We start from the raw sequence: 25,109 nt of genomic DNA, 5'->3' as shown, positions 1-25,109 counted from the left end.
TTCTAAAACCCTTCTGTATCCTGTGTCCTAAGGCCCTTCCAGCTCTGATATCCTTTGTTATGTTCTAAGGGCCCTCTCAGGTTCTAAAGTTATAGATCAGGTTAGAATAAACAGCATCAGCAGCCTGAAGGGAACATAGGAGATAACAAATGTCATCATTCCGCCATCTCCATCCACTTTGCCTGAGTCCATCTGATGCCTAAGGGACAATGGGGGAAGAATACTTCCTCCCTGCTCCTCTTGCTTTCCCACCTACCATGTTCTTATCGCAGTGCAGCAGGAACCCCCATAGAGCCTTGGTCCTATGGCCCAGTTCTATGTACCCAGGCTGGCTCTGCCCTTTAGTTAGGGAGTGTAGAGCGTCTCTCAGTGTCCAGGCAATGAAGCCCAGGGTCCATGGGATGTCCCTGCCTGCCTGGCAGACAGACCTTCTCCATGTGGCAGCCCAGTTTTCCCAGAGCCTTTCTAGCCCCTCCAGGCTGGGGCTATGCCCAATGGGGGCATCCCTAGATGTGTCCCCTACTTTCCTCCAGTCATACTCCTCCAGAAACCTGAGGGTCCATAAATATTTCTCAACCCAGTGCCTCACTTTTATAGCTTATAACTCAACTGGAAAATTGTAAAACTCCTGAGGATAGCATTAGAATCAATATCCTAGGTTAAAGAAATTCCTATTCCTAGAAAGCCAGAGGCATTTATTGGCTAAGGCCAGGAACTCCAGGAAGGTGACAAACAATGAAATTAGGTAGGAGCAGGGGGTCCCTGAAGAAATCAGCAGAGGTGAGAAAAAAGTTTCATTAAAATCGCAGCTTAGTGTGGTAAATTCTCAATTTTCTTTGCATGGCTTGTTCACTCTGTGGATTAGAAATATATATGTAACACAAATTTTCTGTCCTGTTCACTGACTCTTGCAAACAGAACTGGAGGTGGACCAGAAATGTGGGCTGGATCACCTGTCAGTCCTTGCATTTTCACTGTCAGCTACTCTTACCTCTGACTCAAAGGTTTAAAGTTTAGGAATTCTAACTATGGTGGGGTAGGGAAAGAGGATAGATAAACCTTAGATCAAGGTGTCTCTCAGTCCCAAATGGACCCTTCCAAACTTATTTTTTATCTGTTGAAGTCTTTCCCTCCCTTCAAGGTCTAAGTCATATTCTGCTTACTCCATGGAGCCTTCCTTGACTTCCCTAGCTGAAAATGATCTCTCCCTCATCAAATATCTTCTAGCACTTTGCCCAGCCTTGTCCTTCACATTTTCCTCACTCTTCCTGATAGTGAAATTATTTGGATACAAGTGTTTTCCCCACTGTTAAAGTGATTATAAGCTCCCTGAGAGTAAGATTCCCTACATTCCAGCCATACTGACCTGCTTACTGTTTTACATACACATGTGTATGTATGTATACATATGTGTGTGTATATATATATATATTCCACCTCCCATCTCTTTGCCTTTGTTATGGCTCTTCCCTCCCACCTAGAATACAATCTTCCCTCACCCCCTCCTTCTAGAAGCCCATCATGATTTCCCCTGCCCAAGCTGCTAGTGCCCTTCTACGAAAATTAGTTCATATTGGAATAGGAACCAGACTCATGCTTTATTTTTTTTCCTTTTGGAGCAGGGTTATAAAGAACTCCCAGATGAGAAAACTCCCCCCACACCAGGAGTGCTTAACCCTTTTTGTGCCATGGGTCACCTTTGGCCTAAGGACCCCCTTTAAGAATAATGTTTTTACAATTCATAATAGAAGGACATACTAAATTTCAGTTAAAGATGAGTAAAAATAAAGATGAAATTTTTTCCCATCTAAATTAAAATCTATCCATGATGGTCCATGGACCCCATGTTAAATACCCCTGCTCCACACAGTGCCTGGTACATAGTAAGCCCTTAATAAATGTTGACTGGCTATATATTTCACATTTAATTTTCTACGTACATGCTATTTTCTCCAATAGAATGAAAGTTCCCTGAAGGCAAAGATGATTTCATTTTTGTCTTGACATCCCTAGTACTTAGCACAACACCTGACCCACAGTGGGTGTATGATACAAGCTTGTTAAATGAATAAAAACCAATGATCATCTGTAAGGTGACGGTTGGGTTAGATGGCTTGTCCCATTCACCATTAAATCTATGAGCTTATGATTTTTAAAGGTTTACTCTCAGTATTAGGGAATTTAATATTTTGAAGATGGTCACAGATCTGAAGCTAGGAATCACTGAGACTGGGCCAGCAGGATTCCATTTGCTTGGTGTTCCACATGATTCAGGTCAACTATATTTAGGAGAAGAGTTGAAGGGGAATCTTGCAGGTTAGACAATTTTGTCTCATGTCTCCAAGGCTGCTAAACTGAGTCGATGAACCACAGTTCCTGCGGAGGGGGGAAAAGAAGAGAGCTAAGACAGTAAATATGGATATACATAATACAAATTAGAATATAGTAAATGCACATGAGGAGTACAGAGTACTATGAGATCAGAGGTTGCTGTGCAAAGTTAGCCTAAATGAAACCATGTTGAAACCTTGCTTGACCTTTGGGTGCCAGCCTGCAGGAAATGGTATGGAAATCTCCTGGAGCGTGTGTACTTGGGGAGAACATTGAGGTGACATAAAACCCATTTCCTCAAACTGATACCAATCACATCTTTCTGCCCTCATATGGAAGTAATTTAGTCACACCTATAAAAGCTGTGCATGTTGTGCCAGGTGCCAGCTGATTACAACTGCTTGCTGCATTGGTGTGCTAATAAGGTAGCTTAGCCTTATTTCTTGAGTTTGCCTTATTGCCTCACCAGTGAGGCCTGAACCAAGATTTCTCTTGATATTATCTTGTCTGTTTTGTATGTTTTTGTTGTCCAGTTGTGTCTGACTATTCATGACCCCATTTGGGATTTACTTGGTAGAAATATTGGAGTGGTTTGTCATTTCCTTCTCCAACTCATTTTACAAGCAAGGAAACTGAGGTAAACAGAGTTAATGGACTTGCCCAGGGTGACAGAGGTAAGAAGTATCTGAAGCCAGAACTTTTGAACAACCATTTGAACTCAGGAAGAAGAGTCTTCTTGATTCCAGGCCCAGAGCTCTGTCCACTGTATGACCTAGCTGCCCATAAAAGCTATGTGTTTGTGGTATGTTTGCAGTGTCCAATTTTATGTATTCCTATATAGGTGCATGGGTCATAGGTAGACAGAGGACTGGGCTTAGGGTCAGAAAGACTTGAATTCAAATTCAGCCTCAGACATGAACTGTGTGACCTGGGGCAAGTCACTTGACATCTGTCTGCCTCAATTTCCTCAACTGTAAAATGGGAATAATGATAGTACTTACTTCCCAGGGTTGTTGTGAGGATGAAAGGAGATAATATTTGTAAAGTGCTTGGCATAGTACTTGGCCTGTGCGGCAGGCATTTAATAAATGTTTGTTTCGGGGTGGCTAGGTGGCACAGTGAATAGAGCACCGGCCCTGGAGTCAGGAGGACCTGAGTTCAAATTCCGCCTCAGACACTTAACACTTACTAGCCGTGTGACTTTGGGCAAGTCACTTGACCCCAACTGCCCTGCTCTCCCCCCTCCAAAAAGCAAAAAATAAAAATAAAATAAATGTTTGTTTCTTTCTTAAATAAATTCCTATTAATTGGTTGATCTGGGTGAGAGTGGTGTTATCAAAGATTTCCTGGAAGAGGTTAATTGTAGATTGGACTTATATATCATGAAAGTGAGCCTAGAGGAATTTGGGAGTGGAGGGAGCCCAGGAATGAGATTCCTCACAGCCTCTTTGTATGTCCTCATAGGATGGTCTCATAGGATCCCAGCACTTTCATAGAGGAATAGTCTTGTAGGCCATGCTTTATCTGCTGCAGCTGGAAGATAGACTGCAAGGGTTGAGGGGCTGGAATGAAAACCCATTTCCCAAATCCCTTCTTCGGGGGGAGGTTGGGGCTACGAGCTATGATGCCCCAGCAAAAGCTTCTAACCCAGGGAGGGGTGGATAGCAGCCATCAGGAGCACCATGCTACACAGATGAAGTTACAAGGTGAAGAAAGACGACTCTGCTGGGCCAAGCCTCTGGAGAGAGCTGGGATGGGGAGATAGGATCCTGAAAGATGGGGACATGGTGGGGAGGGTGGAGAGAGAGCAAGGACACCGCGCCTGGGGCAACCTTGAGGAAGGTGATGGTCGGGTCATGAATGTCAAGAGGTAGCCAAAAAAGTCTTTCTGTACCCTCTAGGCTTAATGAGAGGACTCTGGGAAAGCCGTAAGCAAGGGCAGGCTGTGGAAGGAACATAATAATCTTTCACTTTTATATGGAACTTCAGCTCTGCTTGTAAGATTTATAGCTGGAAAGGACTTTAGAGAGCAGTTAAATCAGCCCTCTCACCCTAACCTCATAGATTCCCCTAAATGTCACTGTCCCACCGCACCCCTTTTATCTTCTACCTAGGAAGCTGGGGCTCTAGCTCTCACCGCCTCATTGGTCTGAAGCCCTAAAACTTGGTATATTTTGTTTACAAATAAACCCTGTGAAGTAGATACAGTATATCTTATTGTGCCCATTTTGCAGATGAGAAAACTAAGGCATTGAAAGGTGAAGTGGCCTCACGGTTACAGGACTGGAACCCAGATCTTTTCATTCCCAACCTTCAGCAAAGGACCCTCTGAGTGTAGAGTCATTCCTTCCTTCCCTTAATAGCAGAAGATTTTCAGCGGCGAACAGGATAAATTGCTGTCCATTGTAACATAACTGGTCACACTGATTCTCAGTTAGCATAGTAAAGAGAAATTGCTTTTATTTCTCTCAGGCAGATATGGGAGCAGCTGAGTTGAATAAGGATACCAAATTCTAGTCCTGAGAGAGCTTGGTGGGAGCCAGGACCACCAGGGGCTCTCTTGAATTCTGTTCTTGCTTTCTGGAGAACCTTGGATGTCTCCTTCCCTCTTCTCTTTGGGTCTCAGCTTTCCCACTTGTCAAATGAACATAACTCAATCAAACAAACATTTATTAAGCACTTGTGGGCAAAACCTGGGCTAAGCTCTGGTGAGAAAGATGAAAATTTAACAGTTTCTATTCTTAAGGAGCTTACATTCTCCTGAGAAGATAACATGGCATCTCTGCCTTGGGAAGAGAGAACATAAAAAATTTAGTGAGTATTCCTGATAAAGACCCTAAATAATTAGAAAGCACCGCATGGGAAAAGAGTGAATTGAGATCTGGGGGTTTTATTTCCATGGAATTAGGATTTTGCTTTGTGGTTGAGATTGGGAGTGGGGTAGGATGGGTTTGGGTTGGTTTGGAGTTGACTTCATCTGGATTGTTCTGAGTGGGTCAGAGGACTACAGATTCAGAGCTCGAAGACAGCTTTTGAGATTATCTAGTCCAGAGGTGTCAACCAAGAGCTACGTATGTCCAGCAATGCTCCTAACTGCTACCAGAACCAGACTAAAATACAATTGGAAAATATTTAACAAAATAAAGAAGAACATAATAAAACAGAGATAATGTTAGTATGAGGTTTTCTAAGTCAATAGATGGCCTGCAGGGATCCTTACATAAGGGTTAGTGGCCTGTTTCTATATGAGGTTGACACCACTGGTCTAGTCCATCTTTATTTTACATATTAGGAAACTAAGTCTCAGAGCTGACTTGCTCTAAGTCATACAGGCATTAAGTGGCAGAGGTAAGATTAAACTCAAGATATTTTTACTTCAAATCTAACTTTCTTTCTATTATACCATGTGGTTGGGTTAATAGAGGTGGGTTGGTTTGGATTAGAGTTGGCTTGGGTCAGAGTTGGGCTGGGACTGAACTGGAATTGGTAGGACAGGACTGGTGTGTATTAAAATTGGATGAGGCTAGGTAAAGTAGGTTATGGTCAGAAAGGCCTGGGGAATCTGAAGGAGCTTAGTTTATGCCCAACAGTTTGGGTGGTTGCAGTGCTGATGGAGGCAGTGTGGGCAGAGTTTCATCTGATTGTTGATTTGGATACTTCATATATATACATATATGTGTATATGTACATGTGCACACACACGTGTGTATATATATTTGAGAGAGAGAGGTTTCTCCCCGGCAGAGCATCCGCTGCTCACCAGGGTGGTACATTCTTCCCTAAGCAGGCTGGTCCTGTTGTTAGGAAGCCGGGACATGAGCAGAGTGCCTCCAGCTCTTCTGGGTTCCTGCTCCCTCCTGAACCCACACTTTCTCTCACTCCAAATTTTGACTTCACTCCCAAGCATCTTAGTGCACACACTCCATTATACTTGGACAAAGGAGACACAGCCTGTCCCAGATTGATGTTCCTCTAGCTCAAAAGGGAGGAATGAGAATGAAGTAAGAGGGAATGGTTGGCATGACATGGCATTGCAGTCTGGAGAAAACCACTGCAGATTGCAACGTGAGGTTTAGGGTAAGAGTCTTTGAGGTGTCTGGATGGTTTCCAAGTGGTCCTGGCATTACTACTAACTAGTCATATAATTTGGGGCAAGTCATTTTCTCTCTCTGGGCCTCAGTTTCCTCCTCTGTAAAAAGAAGTTCTCTAAGGTCTCCTATAGCTCTATGGTCTGTGTTCTCACATCTTTCCAACCATATTAAGAAACATCTGTTAAGCACCTGATGTGTGCAGAACACAGTGCAAGACTGGAAAAGATAATTTTTCTTAATATCCCTGCCTTCATGGAATTTGTCATCTATGAGAAGAATACGCTACCAACAGATATAATTATAATGCACAATTCTGTGTGACACCCGAAAGGGACCGAATCATGTGCTATATGAAGTTCAAGGAGGAAGATCATTACTAACAAGGCAGGAGAGGGCTTCTAGGTATATTCTGTGGAGGATGTGACATTTGAGTTGGGCTTAACAGGATGAATGGTAGGAAATCCAGGGCCCTCTTCTAAGATACAAGGCCCTGTGCTCCATATGGGCTTGTCTGTTGTCTGTGTTCTAAGGTCCCTTCCAGATCTAAGATTCAATGGTCCATGTTCTGGTCCATGACCTCCTACATTATATGGTCTATGATTCCATAGAGCTCTGATATGACCCTGATCTCAAAGCCTTTATTAACATACCAGTTTACACTGCTGAGCTCTGTGTGCAGTAATTTAGGCCTAGCTGGTACCTGAGAGTTTGCTGGCCAAGAGAGACACAGGAAAATGTTGTGAGGCAGAGGAGGGGATCCTGGCCATAGGTCCCCACAGAAAGGACTGAGTAGCCTCTTCTACCATCACCCCCAAGAATTCCTAGTCAGGCCCCTTCTTTTTTTTTATTTTCTTTTTTAAAATTAGCATTTATTTTCTCTCTTTCCCATCTCCCTCTCCACCAAAAAAGAAAAAGAAAGCCCTTGTAAAAAATATGCACAGTCAAGCAATTCCCTACATTGACCATGTATAAAAGTATACGTCTCACTCTGCACCTTGAGCCAAGCCCCTTTCCAAAGACCTCACCTGTTTCTGATACACCCATCTGTCTGTCTCTCTGCCCCTGAACCAGAAGTCTCTGCCTGGGCAGCCAGGGGAGGTAAGAGTCAATACCAGGGAGTGTGGCTCAGGCATACCGCAAACTGGTTTAAATGATATTCTCTCCACCTTCCTGAACGAATAAGCTAAGGCTGGCACTGGGCAAGTCAGCCTATTTTCAGCCAAGCTGGATACTGTAGCCTTGCCCACCCACTCCCCTTCCTCCACCAGCTAGACCTAGGTATGAGCCTTTAACTCTGAAATGGAAATTCCCGGCAAATTCCTCTCTGTTGTCTACTCCTGCTCCTCTACAAGTGAAAGTAGCACGGAGAGTTTTAGCATCCGGTTAATTTTTTTTTACTCTTTTTTTGGAGGGGGGAAGGTAGGGCAATTGGGGCTAAGTGACTTGACCAAGGTCACACGGCTAGTTTTTTGTGTTGTGTCTGAGGCCAGATTTGAACTCAGGTCCTCCTGATTCCAGGGCCAGTGCTGTATTCACTGTGCCACCTAGCTGCCCCTGGATAATACTTTTTAATCATATTTGTTCAGTAGAAGACAGGAAAGTATTCTGAACTCGAGGGTGATTCTCAGGAGTATACCACAGGCTCAAAAGTGTCGGTATCTTACAGATGTGGTCTTAATGGGGAACTCCGATAGAATGGATATATTCATCCAGTTTTATTAATTATTATTAATATTAACTATTAATGAAATCAATCACAAACTATTCAATATAATTATTAATACTATTGACTGCTGATGTTATTACTTGATATTAACAATAACATTTATTAAACACTTTACTACATGCCAGGCACTGTGCTAAGTACTTTACAATTATCATCTCATTCAATCCTCATAACTCATTTTACAGTTGAGACAGGCTAAGTGACTTTCCCAGGGCCACATATCTAGGTGAACTCAGGTCTTCCTAACCCCAGACCCTTCACCCTAAACCACTGATCCACCCAACTGCCCCATTAATGGTAGGGCTGGAAAAGGCTTTAGAACAGATCAGAGCCAGAAGGATTTTAGAATGCTAGAGCTTAAGTTACCTACTTTAGAAACCATCTAGCCCACCCTCCTGAGGATGGGGAAGGGCTCAGAACCACATCACAAAGGACAGAGGATCTCTTCAAGGAGGCAGAGACAGTCAGCACAGAGAAGACTTGGGGTAGACGTGACAGCTAACTCTAAGAAGCTGAAGGGTAGTGGTGTGCAGGCTGCATTGGGTTTGTTCTCCTTGATCCCAGATGTTAGAACTAGGAGGGGTGTGTGTGTGTGTGTGTGTGTGTGTGTGTGTGTCTGTGTCTGTGTCTCTGTGTGTCTGTGTCTCTGTGTGTCTGTGTGTGTCTGTATATCTGTGTCTGTGTATCTGTCTGTGTGTGTCTGTGTCTGTGTAACTGTGTGTATGTGTGTGTATGTCTGTGTCTGTGTAACTGTCTTGTGTGTATGTGTGTGTGTGTTTGTGTGTCTGCGTCTGTGTCTGTGTCTGTGTTGGGAGAGGAGGAGAAGCTGCCAAAAGGCAGATTTCGGCTCAAAATAAAGAACATCCTAATGAGGATAGTTGTGCTTTGATGGAACAAATGAACTCCGAAGTTAGTGAGCTCCCTAAATCGGATCCTCCCCTAACAGGAGCTGGATGGTGCCATCTGCCAATGCCCATCTCTGAGCCTCATATGCAGTAGGCACTCAATATTTGCTGAGGATGGATGGATGACAGAATGAAGGAATGTTGTCATTCAGGGAATTCCTGTACAGGAAAGAAAGCTGAGCTTGTTGCTTTTCGGTCATCTCAGTTGTGTCTGACTCTTTGTGACCCCTTTGTGGGGGGTTTCTTGGCAGAGATACTGAAGAACTTTGCCGTTTCTTTCTCCCATTCATTTTATAGATGAGGAAACAAGCAGACAGAGTTAAGGGACTTGCCCAGGGCCACACAGCTAGTAAGTGTTGGAGGCCAGATTGGAGCTCAGGTCTTCCTGACTCTAGGCCAAATGCTCTGTGCACTGTGCCACCTAGCTGCCCTAGAGTTGGGCTAGATCACCACTAAAGTCCTTTCCAGCTCTGAGGTCCTAAGAGACAGACTGACATGACATCTGGACAGGAAATCCTCTAGCAAAACTGCTTCAGTATTCCATAGACAATGATGGATAGAGTGTAGCAGAAAGTCCGGAAATAGAGACGTGTACTTAAGCAACCTAGCCATCCATGCAATGGTGCTGGAGAAAAACAAGGAGATCTGAGTTGAGGGTCAACCTTGGCTTGGACAATTTTCAGGAGCCTAATGAGACATTAGGTTTCTTGGCGGTAGGAAAGGTCTCCTGGTATATGGGAAAGGAAAGGAGGGCTTCCATCCATGAGGGCAGGAAAGAGGAGGGAAGAAGGAGACCTTCTCGTGGAATAGAGCAGTGAGCTAGGCGTCAGAGACCCTGGGTTCAAGTTTCATCCCTGTCACTTACTTGCTATGGGACCTTGGGTAAGTCACTACTCCTCTTTAGGCCCCTTACCTTCCTTGACTATAAAAAAGGGGCAGTTTGTTTATATGCATTTATCTGAACAGATATTGGACGGGGAAGAACTCTTCCCCCTCACTGGGCTGTAGAGGAGAAAGGGATCTGTAAAGTACAAAGCATTATAGAAATGTAAACTATCACTGAGCCTCTAGAGTGGCCACCAATCATCTCCTCCCCTCAGGCAGGGCCCTGGAAGGCGAATGTTCTGTCTGCTATGTTCTGCCTGCATCATGGAAGGCTGGGAAGTCTTGCCATAAGTCAGCTGGGTTGGAGCTCCAAGCCGCCGATGAGGCCCGAAGTGCAAGTGTTTGCTTGGTGACAGGCGTTTATAGGCTGTTTCTGGGTGCCCCCTTTTCTCCCAGACACAGCTTCCCATCTGCAGGCGGGAAGCTCTAGGCCTGGCCTCTGTTTCTGTTTTGCTTTCTTTCTTTTTTTTTTTTTCTGAAGTTTAGCTTGGCTGTGTTCCTCGCTGTTGACTGAATGGAGTGTGAGCTGGACCTTGGACGACTTATGGCTTAATAGTTAAAAGGGAAAAGATGCCAGGGCCCCATTAACTCAGAGCTTTGAAAGAGATTGGGGGCCTCCAAAATACTAAGGGAGCCATGAGAAGGAAGGGGAAAGAGGGCCAGGCAAGGGTTGGCCAGGCCTTTCTTTCTGTGTGGTCTGAAGCAAGACACTTCCCATCTCTGGGCCTCAGTTTTCATATTTGTAAAGTAATAAGCACTGCATTCATTTAACTCTCAGAGGTTTGCAGGACGCTTTAGTCAGCCAGTCATTCAAAAAACATTAAGGACCAGGCACCATGCTAAGTACTAGGGATACAAAAAGAGACAAAAAAAGACAGTCCCTACCCTCAAGAGCCTCATCATTGAATTCACTTTATATATTTTATCTCATTTGATCCTCATAACAGCCTTGGGAGATAAGTGTTGTTATTAAACCCATTTTACAGATGAGGAAACTGAGGCAAACAGAAGCTAAGTGACTTGACCAAGATCAAACAGCTAGTAAGTGTCCAAGGGCAGATTTGAACTCAGGTCTTCCTGGCTCCCAACCCAGTATTCTATCCACTTCGCCTCCTAGCTCCTAAAATGAGGGGTCTAGACTTGTTGGTCTCCCAGGTCCTTCCAAGCTCTGATATTCTATGGTTCTGCTACTGTATTTGTAGTATTCCAAGTTTTAAGGCCACTTCCAGGTTTAAGCTTGTATTTTATATATTCCAGGATCCTCTGTGGTTGTTTTTGTTTGCTTGGTGCTTTTCAGGGATAACACCCTACATTCCATATTCTAGGCCTCTTCTTTCTACCTCAGATGTTTTGTAATTTTATCATGTTATGTGTTCATTGTGTGTGCATTTGTGTTGAATGCATATGGGAGTGCATGTTTGTATATGTGTAAGTACATGTATGACTGAGTGTGTATTTGTTTACATGCATTTATCTGAACAGACATTGGATGGGGAAGCAAGGTGGTGCAGTGAATTAAGCACCAGGCCCAGAGTCAGGATGACCCGAGTTCAAATATAGCCTCACTTACTAACTGTGTGACCTTGGGCAAGTCACTTAATCCCAGTTCCCTCATCTGCAGAATGGGGATAATAATAGACCTACCTCCTAACACTGCTTTGAGGATTAAATGAGATAATAATTGGAAAGTACTTAGCACAGTGTCTGGCACACAGTAGGCACTGTATAGAGGTTATTATTATTACACATTATGGGCTGTGCCAATATATGTCTATGTCTGGATATCATAGCCTCTCTCCCCTACTAGACTAGAATTCCACGAGGACAGGAATGGTGTCCCTGAACACAGAGGAATGTCTTCTAAAGAGTAAGCACTTAGTAAATGCTTGTTAAACTACACGTATGCCCTGGTCGGCATGCATGTGTGCTGCTGAATCTATTCTGGCGCTAGTAATTGGGTGTTAACAGCATATAGGCAGGGGCCCCTTTTCTGTGCAGATAAATTAAGTGTTGTTATCTAGCAACAAGGGCTAGGGAATCTTGACAGGACTTTGCAAAGGAGGTGAGGAATGGACTGGCACCTGCAATTATCATCCATAAATGGCAGCCCTATTGGATGGCACCTAATCCGCAATGATTATCAATAGCTTAGCCGAGTACATCCAAGGCCACCAAGCCAGGGGTGATGTGGGCTGACCCAGCTTATTGGGACAGTTCTGTTTCCTGCAGGGCAGGAAATAAAACTGGTTCAGTATTCTAAAGTGTTGCCTCAAAGATATCCTTGTTTTATTCTTCCTCCCAGCCATCTCTCTGAGGGAAGCAGAATGCTGTCCCTGCACTCCAAGAAGGAATGGGAAGGCTCAGAGATGTTAGGTGATATGTCCAAGGTCACACAGCAAATCAACCAAAATTAGAACCCTGGCTTCTGAACTTCAGGGCAGTTAGGTGACACATCGGGTAGAACACTGCGTTAGAAGTCAAGAAGACCTGAGTTCAAATCCGACCTCAGATACTTACTAGCTAGGTGACCCTGGGCAAGTCACTTAGCCTTGTTTGTATCAGTTTCCTCATCTATAAAATGAGCTGGAGAAGGAAATGACAAACCAGTCCAGTATCTTTGCCAAGAAAACCCCAGATGGGGTCACAAAGAGTCGGACATGACTGAAACCAGTGAAACTCTGAACTTTGGTGCACTGTCCCCTAGATGATGCCATGTGCTTTGACCAAACCTACACAGAAGGAATGAAGAAGAGTTGGAAGACAAGGTTCATAGGGGAGAGATGTGAGAGAGGACAGTGAAAATAGGAAAACTCATTACAGTTCCATTGCAACCTTGGCCTTGGGTGGGAGTGTGGAAGCCTTTGGGGAGGTTCAGAGAAAGGTGATTTCACATAAGCCTAGAATGTCAGAGCTCCAAGGAACCATCTAGCTCAAATTTCTCATTTTACAGATGAGAAAACAGAAGTCAGAGAAGGAAAGTGAATTGCTTGACCTTGAGATCATGTAGCTGGTCAGAAGCAGGGCCAGGACCAAAAGACTGGTGTCTTGACTCCTCATCCAGAACTCTTCCAAGAAAAGGAAGAAGAACCTGGTTAAGCAGGAGATGGGGATCAAGAGATTTCTTCTCCCTTCAAAAAAAAGACTATATATTTTTTGCTTTTTATGTGCTAGTATTAGGAGCAGCTAGGTGACAAGGTGGATAGAGCATGGGCCTGGAGTCAGGAAGACCTGAGTTCAAATCCAACCTTAGACACTTACTAGCTGTGTTACCTGGGGCAAGTCACTTAACCCCAATTGCCCTTCCTTCCCCTCTCTCCCCCCACCCAAAAAAAATGAAAACTCAGCTTAGAGTCTGAGGTTTTATATTTGAACCCTCCTTTAAATGCTTAGTACCTGTGCAACCCTGATTAATCACTTAAACTCTCTGGACCCCACAGTTTTCCTTATATAAAATAAAGGTCCTTTCCCTGCTCCAAATCTATGATCCTGTAATCTCATCTGACCCTCACAATAACCCTGAGAGTTCAAGCGTTATTTCTACCCCCATTTTACAGATGAGCAAACTGAAGTTGACAGAGGTTAAGTGACTTGCCCATGATCACACAGCTAATAAGCATCTTTATCTGCATTTGAACTCAGGTCTTCCTGACTCCAGGTCCAACACTCTTTCCACTTTGCCACCTAACAGCCTCCATTAAATTATCATCATAATCATGTAGTTATAATAGTCTAGCAATAGTAAGAAACGGATTCACAATTTCATGTACAAACCATTCCTCTTCTACTATGGAAATGCTCATCTTGGTTTTTGTTGTGTGTGTGTGTGTGTGTATGTGTTGTTTGCTAAGTTCAGTATAAAAGTAAAATTAAATGATAATGTAAAAGAATAAAATGGGCACAGTTATACCTGTAGACCCTACCTTACAAGACTGCTATAAGGATCAAACTGATTGTAATTGAGGCTTACTGAATGTAAAATGCTCAGTAAGCCATAAAGGGCTGAATAAATCCCCCCAAACCATAATCATCTTCCTTGATGTAACACCTCAGGGTTCTATGAGTTTTTTCCACATGGGCACTCCTGAGGTCTAGAATCGTAACTCCTTCAGGCCTTTTATTAATAATAGCTAGCATTTTTATATAGCACTTTAAGTGAATACTTTCCAAATATCCCATTTGAGCTTCACAACAGCCCTGGGAAGTAGTTGCTGTTATTATCCCCATTTTACAGATGGGGAAACTGAGGCAATCAGCATTGAATTGACTTGCCCAGGGTCATACAGCTAGTATCTGAGGCCGGGTTTAAATTCAGGTCTTCCTGGCTCCAGATTCATGGTTTTATCCCCTGAGCCAACTAGTGGCCTCCAAATTAGATAATCTTAGAAACAATCAACATACACTTATTAAATACCTACTATATGCTAGAGATACTTTGAGTTGTTATGACCAATGTAAATTCATCACATAGTGGCAAATCATCTGGTGACAACCTCTCTTTACTTGATCCTAAATCCCCCCCGCCCCTCCCATCCTTGTTTACCTTCAAAATTCAGCTCAGGCTCTGCCTTCTACTTGAGACTTTTCCTGATCCCTGATCCTGATGCTGGTGCCCACCCCTGAAAAATTCCCTTGTATTTATTTAAGTATATTTTATATTTGTTTATATATATTTATGTAATATTATATATTATATTACTAACATATGTATGTGTAATTATATGCATGTATGATATGTATGCTGCTTTCTCTAATAGAGTCTAAGCTCACTGAGGGCAGGGATGATTTCAAGGTTTCAGTACCTGGCACAGGGCCTAGGCTATTGTAGGCACTAAAAAGTGTTTTTTGATTGGTTGGTTGATTATCTAGGCTGGTCCTGGTCCTCAGAGAACAGACACACACCTGCCCCTGGGTCAGGCTCAAAGCCTTTCTACTTTGGTAGCATTTGCCAAAGCTTAGTAGCACCACCTCCATTCCACAATGAGGCATGCATTGGCAGAGGGCTAATGTCATTATTTTTACTACTAATAATAAATCAGGGTCATCTTTGGGTGTTGTTCACAAACCTTGGATGAGTCTCCCCAAACCTCAATTTTTCCACCTCTCAAATGGAGATAATAATCTTTGTCCTGACTTCCTCTCAAGCCCTTGTGAGTTCCCAATGACGTGAAGGGGATTTGGAAAGCTAGAAGTTCTTTAGGAATGTAAGGGAGCTGCTTGTTCTCCTGTCTTGACTACACTGGGCACTTTGTACCCAGTGACAAGTCACCTCCTCCCCCACCCCACCCCCCAGCTGCTTCCTATGTCAGAAGATTATAAAAATCCCTGTTCTGCCTGAAGGTCAGAGGAGATAGAGCAGAAGAGAGTGGGGAAGCCAGTGTGGTCCAGTGGATCAAATGCCTGTCCTCCAGGCAGTAGGCCTGGGGACCGGCTGTGAAGTCCTGAGAACATGCATCCCCTGAGAGGATTCATTCATTCAATAAACATCTACTACGGTAATGTTTCTAAGCACCAGGCTAAGTGTTGAAGACACAAAAAGAGTCAAAAAACAGTTCCTGCCCTCAAGGAGCTTACAATCTAACCGGGAGACAACAAGCAAATAAAAGCATAGGAAGCAAGCTATGAAAGGATAAATAGGAAGTAATTAAAAGAGGGGAAACACTACATTAAAGAGGGGCTGGGGAAGGCTTCCTGAAGCAAGAGGAATTTTAATTGGGACTTAAAGAAAGCCAAGGAGGTTATATTTACCTTTCCTATCACACAAAGTCGTTTGGGGGGAAAGTACTTTGTAATCTCCCATAATTTAAGGTTCTTTACAAGGCATGAATGGCTGTCCACATGTACCCACTGGGTAGTATTAGTGTTCCTGAGGCATTGCAGTCATCTTTGCCCTCTCTCCCACTGGGAAGTGGCTGCCCATGCCAACCATGGGTCTTTCCCTTACAACTTTCATTCCAGTAAAGGGGCCTGCTTGCTACATACAGCACCCAGAGGTAGGCCCTGGGCTTCTCTTCCCCTTCCCTTCTGTTCCCCTCCACTGAATCTTTAGGGCCTGGGGGGGGGGAGGGGAGAGAGGGAGGAATCCCCCTGGGAGACAATAATCCCTTCATCACCTTGAGCTTTCCCCCTCTCCCTCTTCCTTTCCCCTCCCTCCCTATAGCCACAGTCAGCCCCAATCAAAGCTTGCCTTTTTTTTTTTCTGGCAGGGGCCCAGATGAGCCGCCCTCAGAGCCTGGCCAGCTCCAAAAAGGAATTATTTCTGTCTCATGCATAGTTCTGAGCCCTGATGCCCAAAATGGGAAACAGTGGCTGAGCCCTGGGGGAATCTAAGGTTGGGGGGGGGGGCAGGAAGGGTAAAACCATGTACAGACCCAGCCCCCAGCAGCTCCACCAGAGACTGGGGAAAGGCTACAGAGCATATATGAAGAAGAGAAAAAAACAAAACAACCCAGAGGTTCCTAAAATGAATGTAGTTTCCCTTGTCCCTTCAACAGCCCCAACAGCGCTTTTCCTGATTCTATCCACCCCTTGATCCCTGGGCTTGTAAAAAAAATAAAACTTAGGCTGGTGGGAAGATCGGAATAAGGTCATATTCGTGGGCTTTGGGTTCAGTTCAAGAGACCCTGACTCCCTAAAATATGGGAGGGTGGGAGATAAAGCTGACTAGCTTTGGCCGAGGAATTTCCCCTATAAGGCTGGGGTTCTTAACCTCCTTGTGTCAGGGGCCCCTCCGGCAATCTGGCAAAGCCTACAAATAAATCCCTGCTAAGAGCAATGTTTTTAAATGCATAAAAAAACTACATAGGTTTACAAAAGAAACTAAAGCTATCGAAATATAGTTATCAACATATAAAGAAAACCAGTTCTAAGACCCCGGTGGTTAAGAACCCCTGTTTTAAGGGAAAGGTTATTGTCAAGCATATGGACAATGTCTAGAACAGGATTATAGGATTCAGAGGAGGAAGGGAATGTAGGGAGGGCTGGATTGGGAGTCAGAGGAAGTCAGTTTGGAAAGGGGGTCGGTGGTGAAGTAGATGGAGCGCTGAGCCTGCACCCAGGGAGACCTGAGTTCAAATATGACCTCAGACACTCTCTTAAGTTTTGTAACCTTCAGCAAACCATTTCATCTCTATTTTCCTCAACTGCAAAATGGACATAACAGTAGCCACCTACCCTCCCCCACTCCTAGGATTGTCATAAAGATCAAACTAGAAAATATTTGTAAAGCAATGAGCACAGTGTCTAACACTGGGCAGATGCCTGATAAATGTTTGTTTTCCCTTCCTGTTCCCCTTACTTCCTAACCTCTCTAGGCCTCATTTCTCTTATCTGCAAAATAAAGGGATGGAGCTAGGACTAGGGGATCTCTAAGGTTGCTTCCAGTTCTGATATCCTATGTCCTAAGGCAGGGGTGGGGAACCTGCAGCCTGGAGGCCACCTGTGGCCCTCTAGGTCCTCAAGTGGGGCCCTTTGACTGAATCCAAACTTTACAGAACAAATCCCCTTAATAAAAGGATTTATTCTGTAAAACTTGGGCTCCGTCAAAAGGCCACACCCAAGGACCTAGAGGGCTACGTGTGGCCTTGAGGCCACAGGTTCCCCACCCCTATCCCAAGGTGTATTTCAGCCTTGACATTTCATGATTCTCTGATCCCATGCTCCTCCCTATTTCTTCAAAACCAAACAGGTGAATTTTTTTTTCCACTTTTCGGAGTAGTAGATAGAATGCTGTTTTAGAGTCATGGAGATCTGGGTTCAAATCATGCCTCAGAAACATACTAGCTGTATAGTTAACAATCATTTACTGTCTCCGCACCCAACTTTCCTCATCCGTAAAATGAGGGAGTTAGATTTAAGGGTCCTCTAAGATCCCTTCCAGTTCTCATCTAGGATCCTATAAACCCATTAATTTTTATTACATGTGATTATATGTTTGTCAGGGTCCCCAGCAGACCATAAGTTCAGGAACAAGTTGTTCTTATTTTCACTATATCAGAAGAAGTGTGATCGTCAGAGCTGACATTTGTATACCACTTTGCACACATCACTTCATCTGATCTTCCCAACAGCCCTATGAGGTAGATACTATTCCTATACCCATTTTACAGATTAGGAAACAGAAGTTCAGAGAAGTTGTGACTTACCCAGGGTCACAAAGACAATAAGCATCAGAAGCAATTTTCAATCACACATCTTCCTTACTCTGAATCCTGAATCTGCATTCTATCCTCCATGCAACCCTGTCTCTCATTCAGTGGAAAGAACATTGGATTTGGAATGAGGATGTTTGGGTTGAAATTCTGGCTCTGTTACCTCTGTGATACTGAACAAAGCACTTAGTATCTCTGTACCTCTGTTTTCTCGTCTGTTAAATGAAGGAGTTGGGCTAAATAATCTATAATGGTCTGATACTATGTGGGGGGAAAAAAAGGAGTGTTGAGTTCAGGGTTATATATACAGTCCGTGATGCTGGCTGCTGAACTTTCTGAATGACCAACTCTTTGGTGAAATTGCCCAGCTAGTTATATGTATCAGTAATTATAACTGGCTGATGAGGACACTGACTCTGCCCCACTCCCAGCAGGGCCCCAGCTACCCCATTATCAGTTCATAAAATTAGGGGTTCAAAGAATGCCAAAGATGGAAGATAGAAGGGCCCTTAGAACACAGAGCCTCTCATTTCAGAGTTGGAAGGGACCTTAGGACATAGAGTGAAGAATGGCAAATTTGGAAGAGGTCTTAAAACATAAAATCCAGCACCACCACCACCACCACCACCACTACTACTACTAATTGATGATGATGATGATGATGATGATGATGATGGAAATTATTATAACTAATATTTACATAGTACCTATGATGCACCAGGCACTGTGCTAAGGGCTTCACAAATATCTCATTTGATCACTAACTGGAAGAACCTTAAGACACAGAATATAGAATGTCAGAGTTGGAACTTAGAACTTAGAACATAGAACCTCAGAGTTGAAAGGAATCCAAAAATATAAAATTGACAAAATTGGAAGAGACCTCAGAACACGGAACATAGAATGTCAGAGTTAGAAGGGACCTCAGAACATAGGTCAGAGCTGACTTAAGAACAGAACACATCAGACCTGGAAAGGACCCAGAGGCCTCCTGTACCATTCATTCCCTTTCCTTGGCATTATTTGCTTGCCTGGAACTACAAGGGTGTTTTTCCATGCAGAAGATGGTGAGGTCAAGGCAGGATACCCTGGCTGCTGCAGAGATTTCCTTGTCTTCAAATGCCTGGGATCTGGGGAGGAAAAAAACTCAAAATATGTTTGCCTCAGGTTCCTGACTTCTTGTATGTACCCTTTCTCCTTTCTTGCCTCTCCTAGCTTCCTTTCCCCATTATCTTTCCTAGTCTCTTCCATCGATTTCCCACCCCCTCATCTTTCCCAAACTACCATCCCTATCTAATTTTTTAAAGATTGAGACCAGACATAATGGGAAATGTAATTCTTTACTTTGGGTCGAAAGGATGCTCACTCAAATTCATGACCACTTGTGACGGCAGCTGTACTTAATCTAACCCTGTTGCCAGGGGAAAGGAATAGGATTTCAGGGACTACAAGAGAAGGAGGTTGGAGACACCTGAGTCTGAGTTAATTTCTCTCCTGTCAAATTGGCAAGTCTATTTTAAAATTAGTAAGGAGGTAGCTACCGTGTTTCCCCGATAATAAGACCTATCCTGAAAATAAGCCCTCCCCTTACTGTGTAAGATTCGTCTAAAATAAGCCCTCCCCCCAAGATAAGCCCTATTGAGATTGCTACTGTAGTGAAGGTGATCCCCTGCGCTACATGCTACATTATGTATGCACCGTCCCCCCCCCCATGAAATGCACGCCGCGCTCCAAGCTGCATCCAATCAGAGCTGCAGCAGTGAGAGCGTCATCCTGTTCTTCCCCAGTGATTTTCTTATTGAATAAAGGTACATTTTTTTGTTCACATTTACCTGTTTATTAAAATTGCTGTCAATGTTCATTAAAATAAGCCCTCCCCTGAAAATAAGCCTTCTGGTGTTTTTCTGTCCAAAAAAAATTAATAAGACAGTGTCTTATTATCGGGGAAACATGGTACTAGAACGCAAAGAGCCCTGGACTGGGAGCTCCAGAGATCTGGACACGAATTGTCCGTGTGATGTGGCCCAAGTCACTTTATAGCATGCCTGAGCCAGAAGGGAACTTAGAGACCCTTTAACCCCATTATTTACAGAGGAGGCCAAGAGACTTGCCCAAAGTTAAACCAAAAGGTATTGGCAAAGAAGGGACCCTCTTAGCTGGTCTTTGAGGTCCCTTCCTCTTGGCTTTAAGATTCTGGGACCTATGATTTCAACTAGACCAGACGAACCTAGACAGCAAACTTGCCAAGACTTCACCCTGGGGCTTGGAGACATGAGGGTTCGGGGCAGTGCTCCTGGGCTCTGGAGACAGAAGAGCTGAGATTGGATCCTGGCCCTGATCTTGCTTCCTGTGTGAGTTCAAGCAGGCACTTAACCTCTCTGGGCTTCATTTACCTCTGTTGTAAAATGAGGAAGTTGGATTAGAGAATTTATGACCATTCAATTCAACTAACACCATATAGGCAACTACTGTGTGCAGAGCCTTGGGACAGAAGCTGAGACAGAAGCAGATATTTGTGACTTTTTCTCTGCCTTCATGAAACTCTTGATTTTAATAATAATAATGGCATTAACTAGCACCTATATAGTGCTTTAAGGTTTGCAAAGCTCTTTACAAATATTATCTCATTTTATCCTCACAACAACCCTGAGAGGTAAGGGCTGTTATTATTATCCCCACGTTACAGATGAGAAAATTCAAAAGTTCAATGATTTGCCCATAGTTACACAGTTAATAAATGTCTGAGGATAGATTTGAACTCAGGTCTTCCTAACTCCAAGTCCAGGGCTCTATCTACTGTACTTTCTGGCTGTCTAGTCAAGGGGTTATCACACCTGAATCATAATGTAGATAGAATGTGATATGTGGATAAGCAAAGTGTCTGTTATGGATTGTGGGAATGTAGGGGGTAGCAGAGAGTGGAATGGAAGGCTTTCTGTTCAAGCCCCAACCCCTAGACTGCATGACCATTACCTCCATTTCCACATCTATAAAATGTGAATCTATCTCATGGTGAGGTTGTTGTGAAGAAAATTCTTGGTAAAACTTTTCTCTGTAAATGTGAGCTGTAATTATTTCTGACTGGGGCAGGGTATCAAGGCAGAGTTAATATTTAGCTAGGCCTTGAAGGATGGGTAGAATGTAAACAGGCAGAGACCGGTGGAGAATGTGGTGGGTGTAGAAAATAGCATAAGCAAACATGTTTTCCTTCAGACTCCCTTCCTCCCTCTTCCTACTCCCGGTTCCTGCAGTCAGTCATTCACAGATAATATCCCCTTCCTGACCTAACATCTGGTCTCTCGGATGCTGTGAGGCCAGGTTGAACCTACAAGCCTCGTTGACTGTGCCAATAATAGGCACATTTCTCCTTTCCCTCAGTCCCCAAACCATAAGGGCCTGAGCAGCCTCTCACTCACCCTGGCCCAGATGCCCACTCAAACCCCCAAGGCCAACAGCCTCAGTAGCAGGTTGGAGGAAAGGAGATTTGGTTACACTTCACTCAGGAGCCTTTGTCCTTGATTCAGTACATTGTGCAATGCCTTTTGGCCCAGGAGACAGAGGGGGAAGGAATAGATTTCGCTAGACAGGGTTTGGCAGCAGCTGATGCCAAAGTGAGCCACTGGGGTCTGACATCTCCCTTTTCCTGATACTGCCCTGAGAAATGGAGGAAGGGAAAGCCCATTGAAATTCATTATGGGCTCCTCCCTCAACTAGAGATGAATCTAGCCCAATGTAGATAGAGGAGGAAGCTGAGATCCTCTGAGGTCAGATTAATAAATTTAGAACTGGAAGGGACTTTGGAAGTCAGGTAGTCCAACTCCCCCACTTGACAGATGGAGAAACTGAGACTTACAGAGGTGAGATGATTTGCTCAAGATTTTAAAGCTAGTAAAAGTTGAGACCAGGACCCAATTCTCCTGACACTCAGTCCTTCGTTCTTCCCACTATATTAGGCTGCCTTCTCCCTGCTCAATTTTAGCCTTCCTTCCAGGTCCAGCTGAAGCCCCACCTCCCCTCAGAAGCATCCTTGAACTATTACAGCCTAGCCCCTTCTCTTCTCTGTTCTCCTGTAGTACAGATTATGTAATTCTTCTAGAACTCAATAATTTAATAACAATTCAATTCAATAAACATTTCCTGAATGCCTAATATGGGGCCAGACTGGCTTTTGAGACTGGGAGGGGAGAAAGATGAATGAGACACGTCCTTATATTGTACTATATACTGGCTGTTTCCAAGGATGAGTCTGATCTCTCCCACTCTGTGGTCAGGGAGGAGTTTTTCTTTGCCTCTCCACAGAGGTCAGCACATAGTACTGAAAATGCATCGTGTATTAGAAATAGTGCTGGACTGGAGGTTTGAGGTGGTAGGCAATCTTAGGCAAATTGATCCCCCTTTCCTGGGCCTCAGCTTCTCCATCTATAAATTGTAGGAGTTAGTTACTAGGTGGCCAACTGGAACTCATATCTTCTGATTTTAAACCTGGGGCTATTTCCTCTACAGCACACTGCCTTGATAATTAATTAGGAAATAATAGCTGAACAAAAGAAAACAAGGTTTAGAGTTGGAAGGAAGCTTGGGGAACATCTAGAAAGAGGGGTTCTTAATCTCTTTCTGTGTGATAGACGCCTTGGACAGTTTGGTGCAGCCTGTGGATTCCTCGGATCCATATTTTAAACGCATGAAAGAAACTACATAGAATTACAAATGAAACTGAGTATATTTTTTAAAGTTCACAGACCCCAGGTTGAGAAACTCTGATATAGTTGACATTTATATAGAACTTACTATGTGTCAGATACTGTGCTAAGTAAGCACTTTACGATTATTATCTTATTTGATTCTCAAAACAACCCTGGGAGATGGGTGCTACTATTATCCTGTTTTACAGATGAGGAAACTGAGACAGAAAAGTGACTTGCCCAGGGTCACACAGCTAGTACCTGTCTCAGGCCACATTTGAACTCAGATCTCTCTAGCTGGACAATAAATCACTCCCTTAGGAGAGGCACTTCTCCCTGTTACCAATTTTTTGACTCTGTAAGGTTAGGGGGAGAATAACACTTTCATTTCTTACTGCTGTGGCCTATTGTGAGGGTCAAATAGGATGATGGACATAAAGTGCTGTAAAAATGCTATATAGGAATGGGAACTGCCCTTAGTCCTATGTTCATAACTATAAATTCCAGATTTTTTCTCAAATAATTCACAGAAAGGTCACTATTATGACATATATACCTGAGGACAGCTAGGTGGCACAGTGGATAGAGTGCAGGCAGGAAGACCTGAATTCCAATCTGGCCTCAGACACTTATCAGCAATGTGACCCTGGGCAAGAAATGGCATGATGAATTTTCAAGCAGTACCTACTATGTGCTGACCTCTGTGGAGAGGCAAAGAAAAACTCCTCCCTGACCAATGAGTGGGACAGACCAGACTCACCCTTGGAAACACTATATACTACAATATAGGGACTTGTCTTGTCCATCTTTCTCCCCTTCCAGTCTCAAATGCCAGCCTGGCCCCATATTAGGCATTCAGGAAATGCTTGCCTGCACCCTGTTTGCCTCAGTTTCCTCATCTGTAAAATGAGCTAGAGAAGGAAATGGCAAATCACTCCTGTGTTGCCAAGAAAACCCCATAATGGGATCAAGAAGGGTCGGATATGACCGAAACGACTGAACTGCATGCACTCTGCCCTCTCAACCAGCCCAGTGGGAGCTGATGATCCCAGAAGGTCAAGTGGGCAAAGGTGGGTTCATCTCCAATCACAACACCCAGGGTCAAGTAAACAAATCCTTTTAGTCATGCCCTGTGGTAGCTAGACTCCCCATTGCATTTGGAAGGGGAACATTAAATCTTTACCGATTGACTAGGAAGTTTCTTCCTCCTGATAATACAGTCCAATCAGGCTAGAATCTGACTTCCCATTCAGGAAAAAGAAAATGTGGCCTAAGAAGACTCTGGGGTCAGGAGGCCTGGGACTGAATAGCAGAATCTCAGACACCAGCCAGCTGTGTGATGAAGAGGTAAATGAGTTCCCAGAGCCTTGGCTTCTTTCTCTGTACAATGTGGTACTACCAACCTGGGAGAGCTGTTGCAATGAAAGTGTTTTCTAACCTTAAAACACTCTATTAATGTTAGTTGTTGTCATCATCACGGATTTAGACCCAGAAGAGAATTAAGGATCATCAAATCCAGAGGTGTTAAACTTGCCCAATGAAGGGCTGCCTGAAAACTCCCAACTAAGGCTCCAACTAGATCAAAATGTAATTGGGAAACAATTAACAAAATAAATAAAAATACAACTCAATCTAGATGCAGCCCACAAGGATCCGTTTCTCTGTGTTTGACACCAGTGATCTAATTCACCTTTCCCTCCCCTCCCCTCCCTCCTCCTCCCCCATTTTCAAAGGAAAAAAAGGAGACACCAGAGAAGGGAAGTGTCTAATCCAAATTCACATGAGCAGTAAGTGGCCGAGCTGGAGACCCAGAGAGGAGTGTGGCCCAGGGGAGAGAGAACTAGATTGTTATCTAATACAGTCAGTCCTGACAGGCAGAGCCAATGTGATGTTACTGACCCCACTGTCAATGGAGTGAAAGATGGGAGCAAATCAGGGACGTGTCTCACCCTGTCAGGCTATAAGTCCTGGACTGAAATCTCAGCTCAGTTGCTTTGCTAGGTGATCTTGGGCAAGTTGACAGATTGTACCAGGTGACCTCTGAGTTCCTGTTCAATTTTGAAATTCTGTGATGAAATCATGTCCCCCTCTCCCTGGAACTTGGGGGAGTGGACTACAAAGCCTCTTCCACCTCTCAAACCCATGATTCTATGAAGAGCAAGTCAACAATCCATTATTAGCCAGGAGTTGCTATCTCAGTCCAAATCTAGGGTCCTTCCCAGGGCTAACTCTGGTGTATTAGCATCTGGTATTAGTGGGGAGACATCAAGTGAGAGATGGAGAGGGGAGAGAAAGAGAGGAGAGAGAGAGAGAGAGAGAGAGAGAGAGAGAGAGAGAGAGAG

At 43.9% G+C, this 25,109-nt stretch overlaps 2 protein-coding genes and 1 long non-coding RNA gene across 3 annotated transcripts in view; 2 read left to right on the top strand and 1 right to left on the bottom strand.

Moving 5' to 3' along the window:
* Positions 1-25,109, top strand: part of ZNFX1 (zinc finger NFX1-type containing 1) — a 474,364-nt gene that overhangs the window by 238,576 nt on the left and 210,679 nt on the right. The window lies entirely within an intron of this gene.
* Positions 1-25,109, top strand: part of KCNB1 (potassium voltage-gated channel subfamily B member 1) — a 124,693-nt gene that overhangs the window by 19,373 nt on the left and 80,211 nt on the right. The gene's annotated exons all lie outside the window — the stretch shown is intronic.
* The window catches only part of LOC138149386 (uncharacterized), a 63,100-nt gene continuing 40,013 nt past the window's right edge, over positions 2,023-25,109 (bottom strand). Inside the window, exon 3 of the long non-coding RNA XR_011165300.1 lies at positions 2,023-2,376. This is a non-coding gene — a long non-coding RNA (uncharacterized lncRNA). The remainder of the gene's footprint in view (positions 2,377-25,109) is intronic.

The sequence above is a fragment of the Petaurus breviceps genome, unplaced genomic scaffold (genome assembly GCF_028583685.1).
Source record: "Petaurus breviceps papuanus isolate PSGF00001 unplaced genomic scaffold, PetGlider_PUasm1.0 90847, whole genome shotgun sequence".
NCBI lineage: Eukaryota > Metazoa > Chordata > Mammalia > Diprotodontia > Petauridae > Petaurus > Petaurus breviceps.
The sequence above is the reverse complement of the archived record's forward strand: the minus strand, read 5'-3'. Positions and strand labels throughout refer to the sequence as shown.